The sequence below is a fragment of the Vicugna pacos genome, chromosome 8, assembly GCF_048564905.1.
Source record: "Vicugna pacos chromosome 8, VicPac4, whole genome shotgun sequence".
In the NCBI taxonomy this organism is placed as follows: Eukaryota; Metazoa; Chordata; class Mammalia; order Artiodactyla; family Camelidae; genus Vicugna; species Vicugna pacos.
Genome location: NC_132994.1, coordinates 26,272,783 through 26,288,890, shown reverse-complemented (window position 1 = coordinate 26,288,890; position 16,108 = coordinate 26,272,783).

The following is a 16,108-nucleotide window of genomic DNA, read 5'->3' as shown; positions in this document are numbered from 1 at the left end:
CCTTTCAGTGTTGAATTTCTTACATCTTAATACAGTAAAATTCTCCTCGTTTGGACGTAGGAGCCAGGCTGGAGTCATCGCTCTGAGATGCCGAGAGCACAGGAGGGTGCCGTTCAGACCTGAATCCTGACACGTCCACGACTATTTCCTAGCCACACGACTTAGGTTATTTAGTTCCTCACCTGTGAAATGGAGATGATATTAGGTACTTTAGAGAAACGTAAATATTGAATTTTAAAAATTATGACAAACACTTGAAAGAGATTGAACACTCAATTAAATTTAGCACTTTTCCTCACTCTTCCCCGCTTCTGGATTTTTCTGTCCAGTAAGGTGGATAATCAGCTAATCCTAGGCAGTTTGGGGTCACAGAGAAAAGGATCCCCGAACAGCAGAACCACACACCCGTGTACAGACACAAGCCATCTCCGCCTGGTCATGGGGACTGGGGTGTGTCCACCATGAAAGGCATTGAGCTGGCCCCTGGCTTCTTCCCAGGTGGCCTTCCCATGCCGGACACTACTGCAGTGTGAGCTCGCTTCATACAGGACTCGAAAAGGGACCCAGGGACAGGAAACACACTCCTTCTTCCCCTCTAGAAAACCCCACGGGGACTGCCAGGATTGTAATTTCAGAATAGGAAAAACAGCATCAATCTACAAAACCCATTTGCTTATAAATTTCTGCTACAGGGTCAGTCTAGTTATGGGCAGTAGATATGACTGGCTGAAATGGAAATGGCTGTGTAGCATGTGTTTCTTTCACAAATATAACATTTATAGAGGACCTATTTCAGTGCCAAGCACTGCCAAAGTGTAACAATAAGTAAAAATAAACACGGTCCCTGCTGTCACTGATCTTACGGTTTACTGAGAGAGAAAAACAGCCAAATCATCACACAAATAGGGGCAAACCTAGAATACTGATAGAAGCATAAGTGGTACTTGGTATACACGGAAGCCATAATAAGAAGATTTGAACTAGTTGGGGTTCAGGTGGGAGGGAGGCTAGTGAAAAAGGCTTCCCTGTGAGCTACAGTTGGAATAAGAGCTGCCTTGGCAAAGAGGAGAAGAAATGCAGAGGGGAGACTTAGTGGCAGAAGGAACAGGGTGAGCACCAGTATCCGTCTGAAAGCAGACCCCTGGGGCAGGAGTGCAGAGATGGAGAGAGCACCTTGTGGGATGAGGCTGGAAGGGTGGGCAGGGTACACTGGCCCTCACGGGCCATCTCTGCATCAGAGATGCAATGGGACTGGGAAGTGAGTGAAAGCTTTGCTTTTTAAGTCAGAGGGCCTGGGCTCCAGTCCTGCTCTGCTTCTTCCTAGCTGTGTGACACTGGGCACTTTGCTTAACCTTTCTGAGTCTCAGTATCTTCAGCTCCATAATGAGGTCAGTGATAATGGTACCTACCTTCTGAGACTTTCATGCAGATTTAATGGATTGATTGTTGTAAAGCCCTTAGGAGAATGTCTGGCACCTAACAAGCACTATGTGTTAGCCATTATTATTATTATTTCATCATTTATCTGAAGGGTGATGGAAATCCACTCATTCTGTGGTTGCCCCAAGGAGAGCAGGATCCATCCTTCCCCCAGACGGGTGTGGATGTGGAGACTGATGATATCATAGATGCACCAACCCAGAGAATATGGAAACGTTGTTACACACATAACAGGGCCTTCTGCAGAGAGCAGAGCAGGTGCCCCAGCCACCCCCAAACAGCTTGAGTGAAAGGAGAGGCAAGTGGCTTTGGTTTTAATTGTGATTATAGAAGGCGAGGCTGGGTTGGAGAGTCCCACCTACAGGTCAGGTTGTGTGGGGTTTTTTGTTTTGTTTTAATTTTAATTAAACTTTTTACTAGGTAACACATTCACGTATTTAAAATTCAAAAACATCAAAAGTATATTCAGTAGAAGTCCCCCTACTCAGTTTTCTTTCTTTCTATTGTAATATAGTCAGTTGTATCAGTTTCTGGTGTACAGCATGTTTCAGTCATACATATATACTCATGTATCTGTTTTCATATTCTTTTTCATTATAGGTTACTACAAGATATTGAATATAGTTCCCTGTGCTACACACAAGAATTTTGTTTTTTATTTATTTTATATATAGTAGTTAATATTTGCAAATCTTCAACCCCCAATTTATCCCTTTCCAGCCTTTTCCCCTCTAGTAAACATAAGTTTATTTACTATGTCTGTGAATCTGTTCTGTTTTGTAGATGAGTTCATTAATGTCTTTTTTTTCTTTTCTTTCCTTTTTTTTTTAAGATTCCATATATGAGTGATATCATATGGTATTTTTTCTTTCTCTTTCTGGCTTACTTCACTTAGAATGACGATCTGATCTCCAAATTCATCTGTGTTGCTGCAAATGGCATTATTTTATTTCTTTTTATGGCTAAGTAGTACTCCTGTGTATAAATATACCAGAACTTCTCTATCCAGTCATCTGTCGCTGGACATTTAGGTTGTTTCCATGTCCTGGCTATTGTAAGTAGTGCTGCTATGAACACTGGGGTGCATGTATCTTTTCGAATTAGCATTCTCTCTGTATATATGCCCAGGAGTGGGATTGCTGGATCACACTGTGTCTATTTTCAGTTTTTTGAGGAAAACTGTTTTCCATAACAGCTGCACCAAACAGGCTTGTGTGGTCTGAACTTCTTCACCAAAAGAGACAGTGATCAGGTTTTGTTATCAGCTGACCCAGATGTGGGGCCAAAGAGAGAAAAGAGGAAGAGTGGGACTCAAAAACTGTCAGTGGTCTAACATGAAAAATGGAGTCAGACACTTTATTCCATCACCAAAGTGTTTAAAGAAGGGAGGTGACTTGGTCTGGAAGATCAATTTGGCTGCAAGGATTTTTTCCCCGTAACAATATTACTCATCTTTCATACTTTCTTCAAAAAACGAAGGGCGTTTTTACTTTTAGGACAACAAAAGGGATTCTGTTGACTTGTCAAAACGTTTTGTCAACTGGATTGTGGCTGTGTCCACACTCATTTAGTTCTTGCTCATATGAATTGATCAACAAGAGTTATGTGACCAATATACACCCCATTAAGGATACAGTTTGTCATAGAATTTTACAACATGCCAACTGTTGACTGAGATTACTGTGGATGCTTTTTTTAGTCTTTGATAATTTTTACATTTATGTTTAATATCATTTCAAAATGACTGAAAATGATAGGTGCTGCTGAACAAGCAGTGCTGTAATTTTTACATCTTTAGTTAAAATGCATAGACCTTCTTTTTATCTCTTCTTCCTATCACTGCTCGTTTGTCCTTTATTAGCTTAAAACAGGCAAACCTCACTGAATTCAGCAGAAGCAAGGACGCAAGATAGGAGTTTCCTATTTCTCTTTCGTTCAGCTATTACATGATCACTCGGTGTTTTTTTCTATGCCAGGTTAGGTTTTGCTCGTCTTAAAACAAAGCAAGCTGATACTTTCCCCACTGTGTTTCTGCTTAAGCACTGAATTAACTCACTCCAAGCAATGCATCTATGCTCTGACTCAGCCCAAATGTTTGACTACAATCCTGTGGAGCATCTGCCCTGATTGCATTAATATTCATTTTAACTTTTACATTTATGTAGGGAACCCAGCTCAGCAGCTCGCCTTGCCCTACCTCACCTTTCCTCCCAACTTCCTCAGTAAACGTTACTGTCACTCACCAAACTATCAGTCAATCAGACGTGGAAAATCAGTCAACCGCTCACTCTTCTTTTTCTGTTGAAACCGTTGCCAAATCTCATCAGTTAGATTTTGGGTTCTAATTTAATTTACATTTTTAATCAAAGTAATGCATGCACATGGTTAAAAATCAAATGACTTCAGCAGAATTTGTGACAAAAAGCAATAGCCCCTTGTTCCATCCACATCTTGCCCACTGTTTCTTTTTCATCTTTTTCCGTGTTAACATTCGTAGTGCCAACAATAACCTGACACCGTTATTTTCTGATTTATCAACTTTAGATGTCGTCTGTTGAATTCCTTGATGGTAAGTGAGAGCTGATATGACACATACCACCCCTTCTTCCCTGTCTTTCCCCAACCCTGTTACAATACTAGCTTTAATTCCTTTGCTGGTTGATTCTAGAACCTCAGTCACCCTGCTGCGACCTTCACCTTTCCTTTCATCAGACGTGGACAGTATTTCTAACTGAGATAAGGACATTAGTGCTCACAGTTTTCCATCACCTCTCCCCTCCTTGTACTTCTTCATCTCCACTGATATTGTGGAAGTCAATAATGTTGACGTTCTCTTCTCTTAAAACAGATAATTTTCTGTAATTTAACAACCAATTATAGATGAAAACAAATAAGCACCATTTGCATTATTATGACTTTCTAGATATTGTACACGTGCAGAGCAAAATTCTGCCTGTTCTCTAGCATCATTTCATGTCTTATTCCTGCAACTCTGGCCTAGTTTGCAGCACCTCTCGCCCATACTAGTGTCATGATCTGTAACTGGTCATGACCTCCAGTCTTTCTCTGTTCCAATTGAACTCATGGTGATTCAAGATTAATCTTCATAAAACCTAGCGCCATTTACATCATAGTTATTTTCAAAATCCTTCAATGGCTTGGCTAAAGCATCTTGTCAAAACTGTTAGCTTAGCTTTCAGAATTTCTTTTATCAACTTTGTCTTTATGTTTATACTCCCACTTCTGCCTCCATCCATTTTGTGCTCTACATTTTTCCTGTAAAAGTCCTACCCCATCCCATCCTTGTACTTTTGCTTAGATTGTGTCTTTGTAGACTTTTTTTGTTTGTTTATTTCCCTTTAATATCCATCATACTGGGCACTAATCATACTCAACTTACTTTAAAAAATGTGTTCATTGTACTTTAATTCACTATACTTTGCAATTTTTTCCTGTCCTGATAGGAACATTACATTGCTAAGACTTTTTGTTTATCCTTTGTGTGTTTGACAGTTTTGGAACACAGGGAAAATTAGGAAACTTTTTTTGTGATTTGTAAATAACTTGGACTCCCACAGGAAAGAGGCACTATCAATACAGCTAAAAGGTAATAAGGATGATGGAAAATTTTGGTCATTAAAATGTGATTAATTTAAGTATACCTTTCTCCTGCTGTAGAATTCTGGAAGGATATGTGGTAATTCAGAATGCATGTACTACAGTTTCCTCTTCCCTGTTCTATGTCTTTATACATGCATGGCTAGTAAATGGCTTCAAAAGTCAATGTTTGGGTATTTTCTTTTCCTTTCAACTTCTTAACATTTCAAATGAAGCCTGTCTGGAACTGCATTTTGTTCTTAGACATAAGCATAATGATTCTCTCTGCCCTCGGTAATATGCACTCTTCCTACGACAGTTTGTCTGTGACTAGATGTCACCTGTATGAACCAGTTGGATCTCCATGACCCCAGCCCTTCTTATGTAGAAAAATGGGGTTCTGAACCATTTCTACCACAAACTTTCCTCTCTTTCTCTTGTATCAAGGCAGGCAACTTTGCAAACCGTTATGGATTCTGGGAAATTTCTTTTCAGAAACGATTTTTTTTTCCAGAGGATTTTATTCTTTTCCAAACACACATTCATCTTTAATTTCACTTTCTCAAGAACCTACTAGTATAAAATAATTGGGGATTATTTGTATCCACTGTATAGATGCAAAAACTGGTCTCAAGAGACAATGACTAACTTACTAGTCTTTTCTAGGCTAAATAAAGGAACTAGAACCCAGAAGTCCTGGCCACTAGTGGTGCTTATCCCACAATGCTGGGAAGCTTCACTTTCTGTAGGTGCTCAGATTCACATCTGGCTCCCAAGTTTAATCTGATGATATAAGCCCTACCATGCTAAAGAGAAAGGCATTCGGTTTAATATTTGTGTGTATTGTCTATTTGTCGTGGAGGAGACATGCTCCCTTCACCCTCCTCTACTTGGTTTCTGCCCCTTGCCACTCATGTGCCCAATAATGATCCCTGTGTTTGAGCTCTGCCTCTTAGGCCTCCCCAGTTCCTTGTTCTCTGGTCATAAACTGAGTTTTCTGGAAAGAAGTCAAGGCTGGGAATGGCCCCCGTTAGTCTGTGGTAGAGGGTGGGAGACAAAGCAGAGCATGGGGGTGAGCAGGGAGATGTGAGTGGTGGCTGGGGTGCTGCTGTGTTATTCTTCTCATGAGTTTTTACATATTAATGATGCCTCTTCCTGGAGAAGAAGTGCTAACCTGTTAAAATCTCCATTTTTAAATTCATAATCAAGAAAATTTATCTATCCCAGAGAGAGAGTTTAGAGTATAACAGTATAGACTGAAACTAAGGTTAGGACTTCTAAGAACTTAAAAAAACTCTAAGCGGTCCAATGCCTGGTTAGCTTGTTTGATTTTAACGAAGAAAAACAAAACGAAACAAAAACTGCTACAATAAAAGGAAGATATTCAGTTTCATTTTTGCCCCTTAAGGTCACTTGTGAATCATAAAATGGACTTTTCTTTTTTAAACCGAGTCCCTCTTAGTCTGCACCTCAGAACTAGCCCACTGAAGTCCTCTCTCTAAAGGGCCACTGCATGGAGTTGAGAGTGAGATGTCCACTTCAGTCATTCACACATGTCACTCGGGAGTGTAGGTAGCCAGTGTTTAGTGCTAGCAGGTAAGTGACTAGTCTAGACCTGACAGTTAGCAAGGAAAAGTTATCATTATTTTCTGTCATCCTTTCTGACCTTATACCTTTATACGAAAACAAATAGAGGAGCCAGCTATAAGCTCTAAAGTTCTTTAAAATGTTCATGGTAATTATTATTTTTTCGGGAGGGGAGCATATTTTAGAGAACTTTCTATGTCTTCGTGTGTTTGAGCCCTTATAGCCTCATCTGCAAACACCAGTACGTCCCTAAGTGAGAATGTTGTCTTGGAAAGAGAAAGTTGCCTGGTTTTATGGGGCATCAGCCTACCTTCACTTTTTGGCCAGCTTCCAGATATTTTTCACAGTCCACATGTTTAAACCTTCCTTCTCTGTAAATAATCCTTGTCAATAGAGTGTATTTTTATAGGTAACTGAATCACCCTGCTGACCTTGCGGTGTCAGTGAAGAAGTCAGCGCAGTCCCTCTAGGGCTGTAAGGAAGGGCTCAGAGTGTCTGGCAAGAGCCTGGCCACTTGGCTGAAGAAATCATTGAACACAGTTTATTGGATGGAGGCCCATTATCCAGGTCGAGTTCTGACACTTGTCAGGCGCCCTTCTTTACTCTGTGTGAACACAGGGAAGTCATCAGGTTGAATTCTGCAAGTGGCTGTTAGACACGAAGTTCACTATTGTTTAGTTCCGCCAAGACTGTCTGACTAGTGGCTGAAAGGAGGCCAGTGGAATATTCTCCAAATTACCGGAGACAAATGTGTTGCTTATGTAATTAATTTAATTTGTATCAAAGTCCTAAAAGTCAAAAATGACTGAAATCGTGTATATGATGCTAAGCTATTTTGTCTTATTTTGCTGCTTAAACAGCTATTCCATTACAGGCGAGTACTGATCACTTACAGCCTTGGACTCTGCCTAGCTAAGTGTGAGCAGGCTTCTTATACTTAGGTGACCGCGTGAAATACTTAGTTCCAACACGCATCCTTTTAAGACAAGGGAGCCTTGTAAGTTTATCTAAGATGACACAAACACCAGAGAGCAGAGGCAAGGCCCCTCCTCCCACTCCTGAGCCAAATAAGCACTGGGGCCAAGCAATTAGCGCAACACAAAGGCAACCATTACAGTATCAGAGCCAGCCTGCATTGTCTCATTGCACCCTGCGGGCTTGACAAGTTTTCTCATGGGCTGTGGCAACTGTGATTTGGAAAGTAAACAATTTATATGTCACATGACTCCATCAGTCCTTTAGACATCCACAAGCCAGCTACCATTTCTGGACCCCAACTTCAGCCACCAAGCTGGTGAAAACCCCTGGGCCTGATCACATCTGCAGAATGGAAATGAGAGACAATGGGAATACATGTCTGTGTGTTTTTCAAAGTCCTCTGCTATCAAAGGGCTGAGACCTAAGGGACACGAGAGGGAGTGTAAGTGATGCCTGCTGTTGGAGGTGCCAGTGGGAGGAAAGTTTCCAGCCACAGGCTTTGGATTTGAATGAATCTGGGGGAGTTTGATCTGGGTCTTCTCAGCTTGGAGACAGCAGAAGGAAACTGAGAACAACCTCCTTGTGTTTTGGGGTCTCTCATCTCCTGGATAAGATGGTGAGGTGTAATTCTCCACCCCGGGGAAGTCCCAGAAAGCCGCCCCACAGCAGTCCTGATGCCCTGTGAGTGGGTCACAGGCACTTTCCTGTGCCTCGAGGTACTTTTTCCTTAGGCTACACATCTGGGACCCAGACATTTTTATTTTTCCTCTTATATCATGTACATAAATATATACAGAATGAAACAGACGGTGAAGTCAGATTTCTCTTCTTACTATGACTAAGGAAAATTCCTTTAAGTGAATGGATTCCTTAGGCAGAAGGACACATCCAAGTAATCAAAATAAAATTAGGGATCTCCTTTGTAGGATATCTTGCTCAACCACAGATTTACCACAATTATTTACATTGGAACAAACATGTCAGCTTAACTGTCTAATGTTTCTGGTTATCCAGTTTTATGTTTGGCTAAGGAAGATTAGAAGCAGAAAACCTTTGGAGCACGCTTTCTGGAGAAATCAGTTTCCCTCTGGAATGCTGACATCAGGAATGTATGGGAGCTATGGGGTCATCTGATCCATAGCAGAAGACTCATTTATAGTGACGATATAATGATGGACAGTCATTCCCCAGAATGATGCTGGCCATTGAATAAGGTGCTGAGCAGTATTTTAGGCCACTGCACAGTACAAGAGGAGATGGGACTATTGGTGATATTTCCCACATCTGCCTAAGCATGGAAGTAAGAGATTTTAGAGGTTTGGTGTTGAAGCTGGGTCATCTGTGGCGGGGTCATGTTGTATTGTGGCAACGTTATCCATTTCATTTGACATCATATCCTAAATAATAATCCCAATAATTTAGAAACTGATTGCATTTTAAGTGACTTCCTACAATATCCATTCATTAATTAATATTCATATCCAACTTTTCAGCCACTGTATATTTCATATTTCTCCATCTTTTCTTCCTTCTATGATAAACTTAGAACAAAAGGCTACAATTGATTTAAAAGAAAAGATGCTTCAAAATTGCTTTATCCTTATTAATTAAAATCAATATATACACTAACTTATTCCATCCAGTGGGATTTATTCTGGTTAATTCCTTACAGGAGGAATTAGGTGATGACAAGGCTTTTTTGCAAGTGCCTCGTTTGTGCTGTATCTCAGTTGAGTGAGACATAAGGCACTGACCCAGGATGTAGAGCAAAATAGTTAATTCCACAGACTCTGGAGTCGGAAAGACCTCTGTCAAATGTTGATTCCACTCTTCACTGGCTTGGGGACTTCTGTGATCATCTCTAAGCCTTAAATTTCTCATGTATAAAATGGGGATATTATTTCTTAGAGTCGCTGTTGTGAGGATTAAGTGAAATGTGAAGTCCTTAGCAGAGTACCCAGCCCACTGTAAGTTCTCAGAAACGGCCACCATTTGTAGTCCTAGCGTCATCCTTGTCTAGCTTCTGTCTGAGGATTGCAGACATTTCCTTAGTGGCCACAGATAGAATCACCTTTTGCCCAGAGCCCTTCACCTTTCCCTGCTAGGGTCTGCAGGATGGTGGCATCTGTGGCATGACTGGCCCACTTCATCACCAGTCCTTAAAAGGTTCTTCGAACTCTCTTAGCCAGAGAGATGAGGAAACTGGTTAAGCGGGGTTGCTTCCTCCCAGCAAGTTGGCTGATCTCCTTCAAGACCACAGGTGAAGCAAAGTGGGACAGAGGCTGGAGGACAATCCAGAGACTCCATTTCTAGCACCTTTCCTGCTTCTTCTTTTCTGGACATTGTGCTCTTCCTCTCAAATCCTGGTTTCCAGAGGGCCTTGGCACAGCCCTCAACAGACAGCAAGTAATGCCTGCTGGGTCACAGCATGCCCGGGCCAGGTTACATTGCAACTGCAGCCTCCAACCTCCCCTTGGAGTTCTCTGACCAGCTGACAACCTCCCTGGGGACAGAGAACCAAGCAGCCGTGGTCACACCCTGTTCTGTGGAAAGGGGGCTCAGGGGCTCAGCAGGTGTGGGAAAGCTGTGAACGCTGTCACTCTCTGGAACATTCAGAATGTGCTCTAGCATTTCAAAGACCTGTCCTAAAGAGACATGGTTAAGTTTCGTTTAGTCAGGTACTTCATCAAATGCATTTGACCAAGGGGTCACCAGCTCTTTCCCGGAACACATGAACAGAGCATCTCACTCTTGGGGAGACTCTGAAATAGTGGATTGGTCTGCTCTTGTGAGAAGCACTGTTCACCATTCTCCTTTCCTGCCTGGAAGAGGTGCCTTGGTGAGCCAAAAAAATGGACACTTCAAATGAAATAAACTATTAGCCAGCTTTTCTCTTCTAAATTACATGGATTCTTTTTGGGAGAAGCGTGTGCACATCTATTACTGATGGAACACCACCTTCAAGCTGGGCTCATTTTGTCGCTCTAGCCTCCATTTCTGCCAAGATTCATCTTACTGCTGGGATCAGGAAAAGACCCCACACAGCCATGAGCAGTTTCCACACATGCTGATGAATGTTTACATTTGTTCCAGGCAGTCAGGAACAGCGTAATTAAACATAAACAGAAATAATTCTGATCACAGTTCTAAGTACAATTTGCATTAAAAATTAGAAAGTAAAGGGTAATGATATAGCTTAAACCAAAACAAAACCAAAACCCGAACCAAAAAACAAAAACAAACAATAAAAACAGCCTTATCTCCCAAATAGATAGGCTGGGTGTTTCTTTTTGAAAGAAATCTGATCAGATGAAAATGACCATCTCTCCAATGGTGCTGCTTGGCACGTTGGACTCAGTGAACTGTCGTGAAACGATATTACTGAAGAAACAGAGAGAATTAAGTTGCTTCATGGATATTTAATTTCAGTCTTCTGAGGCTTTACAAATAAGATGATTACCTGTAATGCTGCAATTTTAGCTTCATAAATGTTATAATTGAACAACTGTAATCTATTTTCTTTCCTTATGTACCATCTTTGCATCAGATCTCTCTTCTACATTAGAAAATCTTCTGAAAATTTTCAAATTTTTTTTTTAGTTTTATCGAGTATTTCTGAAAATCAGGATCAGACGCTTTAGTAAAATGAAATGTTTATCTTTTTGTGTCAAAACATTTTTATTTTTATGGCAATGATGTTAATCGATTGGTTTACAGGATTCAGGATAAATTTTGTCAAATTATTTTTTAAAACTCATGCGAGTGCTAAAGAACTAACTGATTAGTTTATTAGCAGCCAGGGAGCAGGACCATAACTTCAGAACTCATTTATAAGGTTTTTCAAAGTTAAGCAGTGTGAATCAGTGCTGAGCGGAACTCAGGTAGAATTCTTAGGTAAGATGCCATTTCACTGGCCCTCACTAAGCCGCTTGGAATCTCGGCGTCAGTTCCTTGATCTGTAAATCAGAAGCTCACTATTCCTTTGAGCACACTTGCTTTATGGTAATGGGGAAGCGATTAGTCAAGGAGTTAAATGAAGTTTGGATTTAGAGAAGAAAATGCCAGGTTATTGGATTAAGCAATAGTTTTTTCTTCCTTTCTGGGAGGTGAACAATGAGGAATATTGTTAGAATTTAATCTTAAAGAGTAAAAATTGGTGATCATGATAATGAAACTGGACCTGGGTTTGGGAAATTTTTTGGAGAACAATAGGAATGGAGAATTTTTAAAGCTCTGATTGATGTAAATCCAGAACATTCACAGTGGTTATCAGTTCTCCTGTGGGTTTGGCCTTAGCAGGTGCTGGGATTACCTCAGCCCTGACCAGTGGTCAGAGCATTGTGTCCGAGAGACCTCCTGGCACTGTCTGTCAGCACTCGTGGTTCTTCTAACATCCGTATTGCATGGACACTAAAATCACTGCTCTAAATTGCTTCACTCATGAAAAGGAGCCTTGGATAATGTCCTCCCTCCCACATAATGAGAAAATAGTCACAAGTATAATAAATGCTTCATTTAATAGTATTTACAGGTGTGGCTATTATGGGAAGGATGTGTGATGTACTTAGAAAGCGATCCTAAGAGTAATAATGGAAGTAATAACCCCTCAGATCTTTGGGCTGAAGGATCAATGATAACAAAATGTGGATTTCGGAAAATAGTTTTGGGAAATAAAAACAAAGAGTAAAATGATTCTGTGAAAGAACACTGTTTGAAATAATATGCTCATTTCATGTCTATAGTTCTATTTGAAAAATGTGAGGCTTTCTGAAGCAGAGTGACAGCAGATAATACAGTAGAATGATTTGGCTGAGCTACATATTTGGGTGTGAAAGTGAATTTCTTTGAAGTCCTAAATACGCTCTGGATTTTTAGTTAAAGTTGAGATTTCCTAGAAGTTCTGCCACAACTAGACTTTTAAAGCCATCCAAAACAAAATCTGTAATTTATTTTCCTATTACCTTTTTATGAGGTCTTACAGCCACCAGAACTTCTTTTGTGCTTTGAGATTTACAGGTTAGGTCCTGTAAAAGGGCGCTTGTATGACCCTCCAGGCCAGTGCTGTATATCTTGCCCTTCCATTCTGGGCCACCAAAATTAATGAGGGCATCTTTAGGTGACAGCCTCCTTATATTGTTCTAATGACCAGAGTCCAAGAGGTTAAATAATTTTACCCCCACTGTTCTCAAATTTAGACACCATAATCAAGTGAACTGACAGAGAAGATAGTGTTGACAAAGCGCGCAGTCCCCTGTGCCAGATTTCAAATGGAAACTGAAATATTGATAGAATTCCAGTTGGGATATTATCAAGAGGGTGGTACCTTGGCTTTGAATTTTATTCGTGTTTGCAATATTATTCAAAAATCGAAGGCACCGCATCACTGCTGTCACTCAGAGCGCCCTTGTTGTTTGACTGAGGGGGAGTTCAGCTTCAGGGCGCTCTGCTATTCAGCAGAACGTGGTGCCAGGAAGGGCAGTGCTACGCCTGCCTGGGAGAAATATCCCCTTTTATAAATAGCCCGACGTCACCAGTGCCTTTTAGACTCCTTAAAGCATTTTTAGCTAAAAATACACAGCCATTCACAACAGAAATTTTGCTCTCTCCCCATCTTTTATTTTTTTACCTCCTAATTTGCTACATAATGGAAACAGCATTTCATGCCCAGCATTCTTTTCTTTTAATATCCTACATCATAGAGCTTCTTTTTGTCCCCCTTAAGGACTCCTTTAAACTACAGTAACAATATTTAGACTTCAACATAAAATATTACCCTTTTATTCCAGGATAATAATGATTCTACCATAAAAAAAATAATAAGTAAATAAGAAAAGAGAAAAGAAAAGAAAAAACCCCCAAACAAGCCACACCATCCAGTTTTGGCCAAGCTGCCAAATCCTATTACAGATTCAATCCTATTAAAACGTTCCCAGGTTTAAGCCTGCTTTGGAGTTTTTCATAGGAGTGCATGACCCCTACCCAAACCCCTACATGTGTGGTCAGGGACCTCAGGATAATCGTAAACTGCCTGGACTCCCATTAATCTCGCACAGTCAGATATTAGTGCTTGTAAATCAGCACCTAAACAAGGACAATAGTTAAAGCCATCAATAGTCTTTTAATGAGGCAGATCAAAAACAAATGAAAGCAGCAGGACACTCGGATTTGCCAAGGAGGGGAAGGGGAAGGCCCTAAGCTTTGTCTGATTTCTTATAGAAAAAAAGTAGATGGATTTAGTCCAGGTCCTGTCTTCTAACCATTGCATCTACTGTGTGGAAAAAAAAAAAAAAAGAAACAAGATTATTTCCAGGAATTTCCTTGATTTTCTTTGTTTGGGACATAGCAGCTGTCACTTTCTTCCTTTTCTCTCCCTTTCCCTTTAAAGTTCCACACAAACGTATATCGACATATGCGCATTAATGGACACATATTTAAAAGAGGAGGCCATTGCAAATAATAACTGTATGTAGAGCCATTAGGCAATGATCAGTTACACTTTGTCAAGAATTGTAATTACTTATCTGCATCCTTGCAGGCATTTTATGTGCTTTTGAAATTCCCACAGATGGTTTTTTGTCCATTAGAAAAGAAGGAAAATATCTTGTTTTGTAATTCCTTGTTTTAAAGAAGGAGAAAAATAAAGCAAGATAGGATTTATTATCTAGCACGCATGTGCAGCAGCATTAGAATGGTTGCCAAGCAACCTAAAGGAACCATATCATAGTAAAGAGGGGGGCAAATGAATGAACAGATGCATGGGATTAGATATAGGAAGGAGAGAGAAGAGGCTGCCCTGAAAAGAGCTCACCTTGCCACATGACTTTTTGATGAGATTTGCTCTTATTCAGATAGATTTACCTTAAATATCTCCTTTGATTTGGGGCGGGATTTTTATTTTTGCTACGTGTTGTGCTTAGTTTAACATTTGCCTGAAAGGCTCAAAAAGAAGATGTGTAAAATGCTTATAAAATTTTTGTTCTTTCATTGGTGCCAGTAGCATTCTTTCAAGACCACATTTTGAGAAACAGAAAGGTATAGAAACAAGCCTTCTCACAGATTTCCTCTCACATCACCCAAGACAAACACACACATTCAAAGAAGGAATTTCTTTGGTGGTGTTATCAAAACATATGTTCACTTCACATTGACAGCTTACTTACTAAGCCACTTTCATTGCCATCTTTTAAAAGCCTCACTCTATGTGTACATATAGATATGCAATTTTATATATATATATGTCTTATATGCACACACACATACAAACACCTGCATAATACAGGGAGTTTATAGATCAAAAATAAAACACTGTCTCTTCTTGCTGCCTGATTACAGATGTCTAGATGAACACCATACCTGTTTTTTTCTGAGGGTGTACCTAAAACAGTTAAAATAATTGGCTTAAAGACATATACTCTTACAGAACATTAAATTTAAGTTGAAAAATTCATAATTCCATGCATTTAAGAGCATGTATCCCCAGATAATCAAATCATGTAGGAGAGGCAGACCCCAAATTCAAGAAGGCAGCTTGCCCTCAGCACATCCTGGCAACTCAGTCCAGTATCACCCAAGAAATGGGAAAACTATTTTAAGCTCCATGGAATTCTTTAAGAAATGAGACAGATCATAAATTAGCAAATGTTTCCAAAGTGATGACCAAGTAGAGAACATTCGAATAGGAAACGCCCACCATGACAGTTTCCAAAAATGCAAGATACGAGTGACTGGATGCTCAGAACCAGCCACGGAAGGAGGACGGAGGGTTTAAGGGGCTCAGCAGACGTGTGGCGGCAGACTCCCCTTCACCTGAGAGGACGTCTGTCACTTCCTACCTCACAGCAGCTATTCTGTGAGGAGTGCTGGCTTTGTGGCACAATGTCGACTAGGCTAGATGGACTCTGAGGGGGTGAGTCATTTTTCCCTTTGGACTATGTGATGAAATTGTAGCTCTGTAGTTTTCCCCAGAAGTGGCATGTGTAGTTGCATTTTAATTGTAGATTGACATGAGGCTATTGGAGAATTATATTGTGCCTACTAATATATATTCTACCTCTCTTGCCCTAATGAGATCACCTTACACTCGCTGGCACTGATGCAAACGTTTAAAGCCGAGTACTCAAAAGAGGCTGGAGGACAAATGGTACATAATTCATTACCCGGGGAAACGCGATTTCAATGCAACATAATGCAAGGTGCTCTCAAGTATTTCTGAGGCAGGAAGAGTGAACTACAGTCATGGTGAAGTGACTGTTTACATCAACCTGATTCCACTTGTTCTTTACTAGAGCTAACAAGCCCGCTGCTGTATTATTGCATCCACTTCTATTGACTGGACTCCACAGCAAACTCCTTGCTGCCAGAGGAACAAACCCTTTGTTGCATAATCTACGAAGTAATGGAAACCAGAAACCGGTGTCAGTGAAAAAGAAAGAACCCAGAAATTCTAAAGGACATTTCTCTGAGCTATTTTATAAGGAGAATTTGCATTTAAAATAAACTCTATTCT